We start from the raw sequence: 10,567 nt of genomic DNA on the forward strand, positions 1-10,567 counted from the left end.
TCAGACAGCATATAAAGGCCGTGATACATTGGTAAGGTTGGTGAACAAAAATGATGCCCATATGGCTGGAGCATGGTGACTTGGGAGAAGAGAGAGCAGAGTTGAAGTTGGAGACGTAAGCCAGGGTTTATTCTGAGATGTTTAAAGAAAGGGGATGACATAAAAATTTATGTGTTTAACAGGTCAGTTGAGTTTGCCATGCGGAATATGAATTGGAGAAGCAAATGTGGAAGCAAGGACAGTTAGGAGGTATTGCAGCAGTCCAGACAAGAAATGATGCTGGCTTGAACTAGAGTTTTGACAGTAGAGATGGAGAGAATGAGACAATGTTGAGATAAATTCTGAGAGTAAAACTGACAAGTCTTACAAATGATTCGAGTATGGTAACAGGTTAAAAAATATAAAATGACTCCCTGTTTCCTGTCATGAGCCATTTACTTCCATGGGTATGAATGTGTTTGATGGCAGGGTGTAGATTCAATAGTTCTTTATTGGCCATTTTAAGTTTGAGATGTGTGAGATATCATAACATGATGTTGAGTAGGCAATTGAATACAAAGGTTTGAAACTCTGAGGAGAGGGTTCAGCTAAAGATAAAAGTTATAATGATATAGATCAGTGGTTCTCAGTCCTGGCTGCAAATGGGAATAAGCTGGGAAGCTTTTAAAAGTACTAAAGCCCCAATCTCATCTGTAGAGTTTGTGATTTAATTGGTCTGGAATGCGCACTGGCACTTTTCAAAAGCTACCTAGGTGATTCTACATTCAGCCAGGGTTGGTAGGAATGGATGAGCTCTCCAAAGGAGAAAGCATAGACAGGAGAAGCACAGAAAAGAGATCTAAGGAGCAAAGTTTCTCCAAAGTGAGATTCATAAGACATCTACATCATAATTTTTTGGAGTGCTGGTTATAAAGATACAGATTCTTAGGCTTCATTCGTAACTATTACATCAGAACCTCTGAGGATAAGGCCCCCAAATCTGCATTTTAACAATCAACCAAAGTGATTTTAGTATATGCTAAAGTTTGAGAATGCTTATTTAGAAGTAGAGTAAGAGTAGCCAAGGGGATAAGAAGAAAATCTGGGAGACTATAGTATCACAACGAGCTGAGGGAAGATAATGTTTCAAAGAGGGAAGGGTCAACTATGATGAAAGCTGCTGAGAGGTCAAAAAAGTTGAGTACGAAGAACTGAACATATCTATACATATGGAGTTCACGATGATTTTGATGAGAGCAATCAATGTCAGTGAAGAGATGAGGTAGGAAGCTAAAATAGAATGGTTTAAGAATGAGTGAGAGGTGATGAAGTAGAAACAGCATATATAGAGTACTCTTTTAAGAGATTTGGATTTTAAGGCAAGCAGAAAAACGGGCCAATTGCTTGAAGTATTGTGGAAGTCTTATGGTTGTTTTCAAATGGGAGATACTAGCATATGTTTTTATGTTGAAAGTAATGATCCAGGAGTTTCAAGATGGCGGCGGCTGCGCGGCTGGCGCGGAGTAGCTGAGGTGGAAAAGGTGGCCACTGGGCCTCAGGCAGCCGGGAAACTTGTGGACCTTCCTCTGGCCATCTCTTAAGGGAGGACTGCTGCTGCTGGCCGGTCGTGGGGGCTCAACGCCACTTTGCCCCCGGCAGGAGAGGCTGCCTCATTTACAGGCAACAGCTTTGAAGTGTGGAGCAGGAAAAGAACTGATTCTTAGCTGCAAAAGCGAGTCTTGAAACAGGGAACACGGCGCCAGGGCTGCTGTGGATGCAGCCAGGATCCCGGAGGCTGGGGCCGCACTGAAGGCGGCCAGCTGCCCTATTCAGGATTCGAGGTTTCAGGCCGGCATTAAAGAAGATTCCTGGGAGCGCCCGAGCGGCGCCGCGACTGAACAGCCCGAGGCGGCAGCGCTGAGAACACGGAAGGCAACAAACCAGAGACAGCGAGCGCCCGACCTGGCACAGCACTGTGAGTGATCCCTGGCACAGCTCTGTTTGGGGGGTGGATGCCCACGCGGCTCCCGCCTGCACCACCAGGCCACTCACTGCCCCGGTGCTGCCTCCATTTTCCCAGGTGCGGGCAGCTCCGCCCTGCTCGGCCATCACTGAGCCCATTTGCTTGGCCTGGCGCGGGGCTTTCCGGACCCTGCGGGCCGGCCTCCTCTCCCACTCCCTCCGCGGTTCTCTGGTGGGGCTGGGGGTGTGGGGCGTCCCGACCAGTGTTGGGAGGGCTAGGAAGTACGGGCGGGCTGACTGTCACTCCACCACACCCTGGACTCCGGCCCCGGTAAACTTCCTGTTACTGGGAGGCAGATTCCATCTCTGCGACCACCAGTTTGGAAAAAAGCCTAACGAATTTCTGGTTGGGAATAGTGTGGTAGGAGAGTTCCCAGGTCCGCTTGAACCTGCCGGAGAGCAGGCTGCAGGCGGGCACTAGACTCGGTTTATACCGGGGGGATACAAAGGTGAACAAGACCCGAGAAAGATCTACACAGTGCTACAAAGGCACTCAGAGAGACCGGTCGTCTGTGCCCAGCAGAAACCTGGTAGACTTCCTGGGCGAGGCGGTGCTGAGCAGGGTCTTGAAGGCCCAGCTGATAGACGAGGGGTGCAGAAGACACACCCCAGCCCAGCACAGTGTGCACAGAGGGGGGAGACGTGCGGCCAGGGAGGCGGAGTCTCCACAGAAACCACACACCCAGTGGGGTTGCCACTGCACGATCTAACAGCCTGGGCCAGAGCACACGGAACGGGGAGAAGTCCTGTACAGAAAGTGAAAGCTCAACAGAGATCACACACCCTGTGGTACGTGATCCACCAGCCCAGCAGAGTCCAAGCTGACCAGAAAGGTGGATCCCCGGAGAAGCCCAAGACCCGAGGCAACCACACACACATGACACTAGAGGCCAACTGAGCAGTCACGGCGGGAGCCATACCAAATTGGCAACCACAGCAACATCCTAGTTAGTCATTAGTCTCAAACCGGTGGACTGTGAAACCCCCTGCCACAATGAATAAACACCAAAAAAAAGACACCAGAAATACAAAAAATCAAGAAAGTACACCACCAAAAGTTAATAAATCTCATACTGTAGATCCTATAGAACAAGAAGCCCTTGAAATAACTGACAAGGAATTTCGAGTGATAATTCTAAGGAAACTGAATGAGATACAAGAAAACTCAGCTAGACATCATGATGAAATGAGGAAAAGTATACAGGATCTGAAAGAGGAAATATACAAGGAAATCAATGTCCTGAAAAAAAATGTAGCAGAACTTGCTGAACTGAAGAAGTTATTCAGCGAAATAAAAAACACAACGGAGAGTTTAACCAGCAGGCTTGTCGAAGTTGAAGAGAGAACCTCTGAACTTGAAGATGGGCTGTTTGAAATAACACAAGCAGACAAAAAGAGAGAAAAAAGAATCAAAGACACTGAAGAAAATCTGAGAGAGATATCAGACAACCTCAAGCGCTCAAATATCCGAGTCATGGGTATTCCAGAAGGGGAGGAAAATGGAGATTCCATTGAAAACATATTCAACAAAATAGTGGCAGAAAACTTCCCAGGTATAGGAAAAATCACAGATCTTCAGATCCAGGAAGCTCAACGATCTCCAAACGTATTCAACCCAAAAAGGCCTTCTCCAAGACATGTCATAGTCAAATTGGCAAAACTCAGAGACAAAGAGAGAATCTTAAAAGCTGCAAGAGAGAAGCATCAAATCACCTATAAGGGAGCCCCAATCAGGTTAACATCAGACTTTTCATCACAAACCCTAAAAGCTAGAAAGGAATGGGATGATATTTTCAAAATACTAAAAGACAAAGATTGCCAGCCAAGAATACTCTACCCTGCAAGGCTATCCTTCCGAAATGAGGGGAAAATAGTATATTTCTCAGACAAACAAAAACTGCGGGAGTTCACTACCACAAGACCACCCTTACAAGAAATCCTCAAGGGAGTACTGGGTTTGGTTCCTGAAAAATAACTACCACTGCCATAAAAACCTAAGAAAAATCTAAACCCGCTAGTACAATAAAAATGGCATTCATGAAGAGAAAACAAGCTAACAAAAACACTATCTACAACCTAAGGAACCAACAAACAAAGAAACCAAACAGTTAATCAGAAAGCAAGGAACAAAAGACACCTAAGACAACCAAACAACCAATAAAATGCTAGGAATAAATCAACACCTTTCAATAACAACTCTTAATGTTAAAGGCTTAAATTCCCCAATTAAAAGACACAGACTGGCTGACTGGATCAAAAAGCAGGACCCAACTATATGCTGCCTACAAGAGACCCACCTCACCCATAAAGATTCACACAGACTAAGAGTGAAAGGATGGAAAAAGATTTACCATGCAAACAGAAAAGAAAAACGAGCTGGAGTGGCTATTCTTATATCTGACAAAATAGACTTTAAACTAAAAACCATAAAAAGAGACAATGAGGGACACTACTTAATGATAAAAGGACTGATCCATCAAGAAGACATAACAATCATAAACATGTACGCACCCAATGTTGGAGCAGCCAGATTTATAAAACAAACTCTATTAGACCTAAAGAAGGAAATAGACACTAATACCATAATAGCAGGGGACCTGAACACTCCACTGTCAATATTAGACAGATCATCTAGGCAAAGAATCAGTAGAGAAACACAAGATCTAAACAAGACTCTAGACCAATTGGAATTGGCAGATATCTACAGAACATTCCACCCAACAACCTCAGAATATTCATTCTTCTCATCAGCACACGGATCATTCTCCAGGATAGATCACATATTAGGTCACAAATCAAGTCTCAATAAATTCAAAAAAATTGGAATTATCCCATGTATCTTCTCAGACCACAATGGATTAAAACTAGAAATTAATAACAAACAAAACTCTGGAAACTATACAAACACATGGAAATTAAACAGCATTCTACTTAATGACATATGGGTCCAAGAAGAAATCAAGCAGGAAATCAAAAAGTTTATTGAAACTAATGAAAACAATGATACATCATACCAAAACCTGTGGGATACTGCAAAAGCAGTATTGAGGGGAAAATTTATTGCATTAAATGCTCACTTCAGAAGAATGGAAAGATGGCAAGTGAACAACCTAACACTTCACCTTAAAGAACTAGAAAAACAAGAACAATCCAATCCTAAAGTTAGCAGACGGAAAGAAATCATTAAGATCAGAGCAGAACTGAATGAAATTGAAAACCAAAAAACAATTCAAAAGATCAACGAATCAAAAAGTTGGTTTTTTGAAAAGATAAATAAAATTGACAAACTATTAGCATGGCTAACAAAAAAAAGAAGAGAGAAGACTCAAATAACAAAAATTAGAAATGAAAAAGGTGATATTACAACTGATTCATCTGAAATACAAGGAATCATTCGAGACTACTATAAACAACTATACGCCAACAAATTTGAAAATCTGGAGGAAATGGATAAATTTCTGGACACACACAAGCTCCCAAAACTGAACCGTGAAGACGTAGAAAATTTGAACAGACCAATAACAATAAAGGAGATTGAAGCTGTTATCAGAAGGCTCCCAACAAAGAAAAGCCCAGGACCAGATGGATTCACAGCAGAATTTTACCAAACATTCAAAGAGGAATTGACACCGATTCTTTACAAACTATTCCAAAAGATTGAAACGGATGCAAATCTCCCAAACTCATTCTATGAAGCAAACATCATCCTGATACCAAAACCAGGTAAAGATATAACCAAAAAAGAAAACTACAGGCCGATATCCTTGATGAATATAGATGCAAAAATCCTCACTAAAATACTAGCAAACAGAATACAGCAACACATACGAAAAATTATTCATCACGATCAAGTGGGATTCATCCCAGGGATGCAAGGTTGGTTCAACATACGCAAATCAATAAATGTGATACACCATATTAATAAACTCAAACACAAGGACCATATGATCATCTCTATAGATGCTGAAAAAGCATTTGATAAAGTTCAGCACTCATTCATGACAAAGACCCTCTATAAGTTAGGTATACAGGGAAAGTATCTCAACATAATTAAAGCCATATATGACAAACCCATTGCCAATATCATCCTGAATGGGGAAAAGCTGAAAGCTTTTCCTTTAAGAACAGGCACTAGACAAGGATTCCCACTCTCACCACTGCTATTCAACATAGTGTTGGAAGTACTAGCCAGAGCAATCAGAGAAGAGAAGGAAATAAAGGGCATCCAGATTGGAAAAGATGAAGTCAAACTGTCCCTGTTTGCAGATGACATGATCCTATATATCGAACAGCCTAAAACCTCTACAAAAAAACTGTTGGAATTGATAAATGATTTCAGCACAGTAGCAGGATACAAAATCAACACACAAAAATCAGTAGCATTTCTTTTCTCCAATAGTGAACATGCAGAAGGAGAAATCAAGAAAGCCTGCCCATTTACAATAGCCACCAAAAAAATAAAATACTTAGGAATTGAGTTAACCAAGGAGGTGAAAAATCTCTATAATGAGAACTACAAACCACTGCTGAGAGAAATTAGAGAGGATACAAGAAGATGGAAAGATATCCCATGCTCTTGGATTGGAAGAATCAACATAGTGAAAATGTCCATACTACCCAAAGTGATATACAAATTCAATGCAATCCCCATCAAAATTCCAAAGACATTTTTCTCAGAAATGGAAAAAACTATCCAGACATTTATATGGAACAATAAAAGACCATGCATAGCCAAAGCAATGCTGAGCAAAAAAAATAAAGCTGGAGGCATAACACTACCTGAGTTTAAGCTCTACTACAAAGCTATTATAACCAAAACAGTATGGTACTGGCATAAAAACAGACACACTATGAGTGGATACGGAAAATGTGGTACATCTACACAATGGAATACTACTCAGCTATAAAAACGAATGAAATACTGCCATTTGCAACAACATGGATGGACCTTGAGAGAATTATATTAAGTGAAACAAGTCAGGCACAGAAAGAGAAATACCACATGTTCTCACTTATTGGTGGGAGCTAAAAATTAATATATAAATTCACACACACACACACACACACACACACACACACACAAACCGGGGGGGGGGGGGGAGAAGATATAACAACCACAATTATTTGAAGTTGATACGACAAGCAAACAGAAAGGACATTGTTGGGGGGGAGGGGGGGAGGGAGAAGGGAGGGAGGTTTTGGTGATGGGGAGCAATAATCAGCTACAATGTATATCGACAAAATAAAATTTAAAAAAATAAAATAAAATAAAAAATAAAAAAAATAAAAAATAACAAAAAAAAAATGAAATGTAAATTAAATGTCATATGACTAAGAATAAAAACTACTAATTTTGAAAAAAAAAAAAAAAAAAAAGAAAGTAATGATCCAAGTAGAGAGGGAGAAATCAAACATTCAGGAACAATAATCACCCAAAATAGTGAAGTACTTAGGAGGAGTTGCTTACTTAGAGAATGCGTGCCTTCAATAGGTAGAAAGACACATCTTCCATTGTAACAGTACTGAACAATCCAATATGTGGAAGGGCAGTTAAGTTTACAAGCAAAAAGATTTGGGAGTACCCAATTAATGGTTTCTCAATGAAGTGTAAGGCAAATTCATCAACTGAAAAAATGTGGGATGAATTTGAAGAAAGGGTATAAATTACTTCTGGTTGGCTCATTGAGCTAGCATTCCAGCTCAAAAATCAAATGTTCTGTAGAAACCATATTAAAGTTATTTCATTGCTAAGGAAAATAACTTAGTATTTTCTGGCCTAAAGCCATCTCTTTTGCATTATGGGGCAAATCTGGAATTCCAACATTTAAATAGATGATACTCATTCACAAGGGAAGTTTGATATCTACCTATAGGTAAACTGTGGCTGAAAAATGTAAGGTCTCCATCTAAATTAGAATATAATTTTCACAACAAAGTATCTCTGGCCACATACATGTTTCATCTCCAAATAGAGGAAACCTACTCTGCATGAGGTGGTATCCTAGACAATCTACACAATTCCCATTTTCTCTACTCAATTCTATACAGTAAAATAGCCATAAAGACAAGTGAAGTTAGCACAAAGTTCCATAGCCAGTAAAGGAACTGGGCATTTAAAGGTATGTCCTATTGCAAAGCCCGTGCTCTCTGCACAATATATAAAAGAGATTACTGCACTTAAGTTTCAGCAAATGCAGTACTGAATGATCTCCAAAGCCTAGAGAAAACAATGATCTTGGTGCACTACTGCATTCCTTGTCTGCCAAGAGGCTCAGAGCTAAGTTTTGAACAATACTGTAGTAATTTACTGTAGTCTGGGTTTTCTGCTATAATTAGTCCCCCATCCCATTCATTACATGGCTCTTGTTCTTTATCAACTGGATATATGGGGTAAGGGTTATTGAATACTTTTATTGCAAACCACCATATTATTTTTAAAAGTAGGTGAGATATAAATTGAATAGTAAGCGTCTTAGTCTGTTTGGGCTGCTATAATAGAATACCATAGACTGAGTAGCTTATAAAGAACAGACATTTATTTCTCACTATTCTGGAAGCTGGGAAGTCCAAGATCAAGGCACTGGGAGGTTTGGTATCCGGTGAGGGTCCACTTCCTGTTTCACAGACATCCATATTCTTGCTGTGTCCAAATATGTCAAAAGGAGCAAGAAAGCTTTCTGAGGTCTCTTTTATTAAACTGATAAGAACAGATACTACACTTGATCTTAGCCAAAAGGCCGAGAAGTGATGAGGTCTCTTTTATAAGGGCACTAATCCCGTTAATGAAGGCTCTGTCCTCATGACCTAATCACATCCCAAAGGCTCCACCTTCAAATCATCACATCAGGGATTAGGATTTCAACATAAACATTCAGTCTATAGCATTCTGCCCCTACACCCCAGAAAATTCATGTCCTTCTCACATACAAAATACATTAATTCCATACCAAAATCTCCAAAAGTCTTAACTCATTCTGGCATCAACTCAAAAGTCTAAAGCCCAACATCTCATCTAAATATCATCTAAATTAGGTATGATGATACTCAAGGTATGCTTCTGAGGAAAATTCCCCTCCAACTATGAACATGTGAAATCAAACATGTTATATACTTCCAAAATACAATGGTGTATTAGGGTTTTACAAAGAAATAGACCACCAACAGGATATACAGATATATAGAGAAAGAGATTTATTAAGAGGGATTGGCTCACACAATTATGGAGGCTGAGAAGTCCTATTTCCTGCCATCTGCAAAATGAAGGCCCAGGAAAGCTGGTGGTGTACTCCAGTCCAAGCCTGAAGGCCTGAGAATCAGAGGAGCAAATGGTATAAGTACCAGTTCAAGTCAAAAGGCCCCAAAACAAGGGGTGTTGATGTCCAATGGGAGAGGAACATGAATGTTTAAGCTCAAGCAGAGAAAGAGAACATTCACCCTTCTTTCCAACTTTTTGTTCTCTTTGGGCCCTCAATGGATTGGATGATGCCTATTCACGTTGATCTTCTTCATTCAGTTTAACAATTCAAACTCTTTTGGAAACACCTACACATGCACACCCAGACATAATGTATTACCAGCTATCTGGACATTGTCTAGTCTGGTTAAGTTGATACATAAAATTAAACACCACAGTAAGTAACATATTTACATTTTTAATAGTCACAGAAGGCTTAGAAAGGAGAACTCTTAAACAAGGCACTCTATATGAATTAGGACAATGATTGTGAGCCTCTTGAGGGTAACAATATCTGTCTATTCACCAGTGCATGCCTGGCCCTTGGATGGAATGCTTGGCACAAATTAGGTATTCAATATTTCCTGAATGATATAAAATTCAAGTGTTGAGACATGCTATGGTACATAATGTTTATTATTTCAAAGATGCAATCCCACCAAATTTCTCAGTATAAGAAAAATTTTAATACCCACCATTAAAATGCAAATATGTATACAGGTTAGTGGCCTGTGGAAGTATACGCATAAAATAGATATATATCAGTGTGCTTCAAAAAGTTCATGGAAAGATTCAGATTATCTTTTGATTCTATTTTTCCGTGAACTTTTTGAAGTACCCTCATATGCATGTCACAGAGCAAATACAGTTTAATGTACAAAACAAAGTAGGTGTAATAATTAATTCCTTAGAAGATAATGTGGTAGAATAAACATTCTTTGATGCTGGCAGAATTCTAGGTTTTCCACCTCCAACGTGGGTAAACGTGGGCAGCTTACTTAACCTCCAGCCTAAGTTTTCTCACCTGTAAAAGTAGGATAATCACAGTACCCATATCACAGGGTTATTATGAGGATTACCTCAGATATGCTTGAAAACATACAGTACAATGCTATGCACATATGTAAGAACTGAATAAATGTCAGGTGTTATTATTTAGTAGTTTTGCCTCACTCCTTTATCAATGAGACATTATTTCATCAAGTCTGGCTGAAAAAAAACTTGGTTCTAGGCCATACAGCTAAAAAAAGATAATTTGTGGCATTCCTATCTTTAATTCCTGTGGATTAACCAGGCTGAAAATTATAGAAGCACCATTAAAAAGGCATATTG

General features: G+C 40.0%; 1 pseudogene; it reads right to left on the reverse strand.

Annotated features, from left to right (window-relative positions):
* Window positions 1-8,601: 8,601 nt before the first annotated feature.
* LOC134368883 (U2 spliceosomal RNA) lies at window positions 8,602-8,750 on the reverse strand (annotated as a pseudogene).
* Between the last annotated feature and the right edge of the window lie 1,817 nt (window positions 8,751-10,567).

This window comes from Cynocephalus volans, chromosome X, assembly GCF_027409185.1.
Source record: "Cynocephalus volans isolate mCynVol1 chromosome X, mCynVol1.pri, whole genome shotgun sequence".
NCBI lineage: Eukaryota > Metazoa > Chordata > Mammalia > Dermoptera > Cynocephalidae > Cynocephalus > Cynocephalus volans.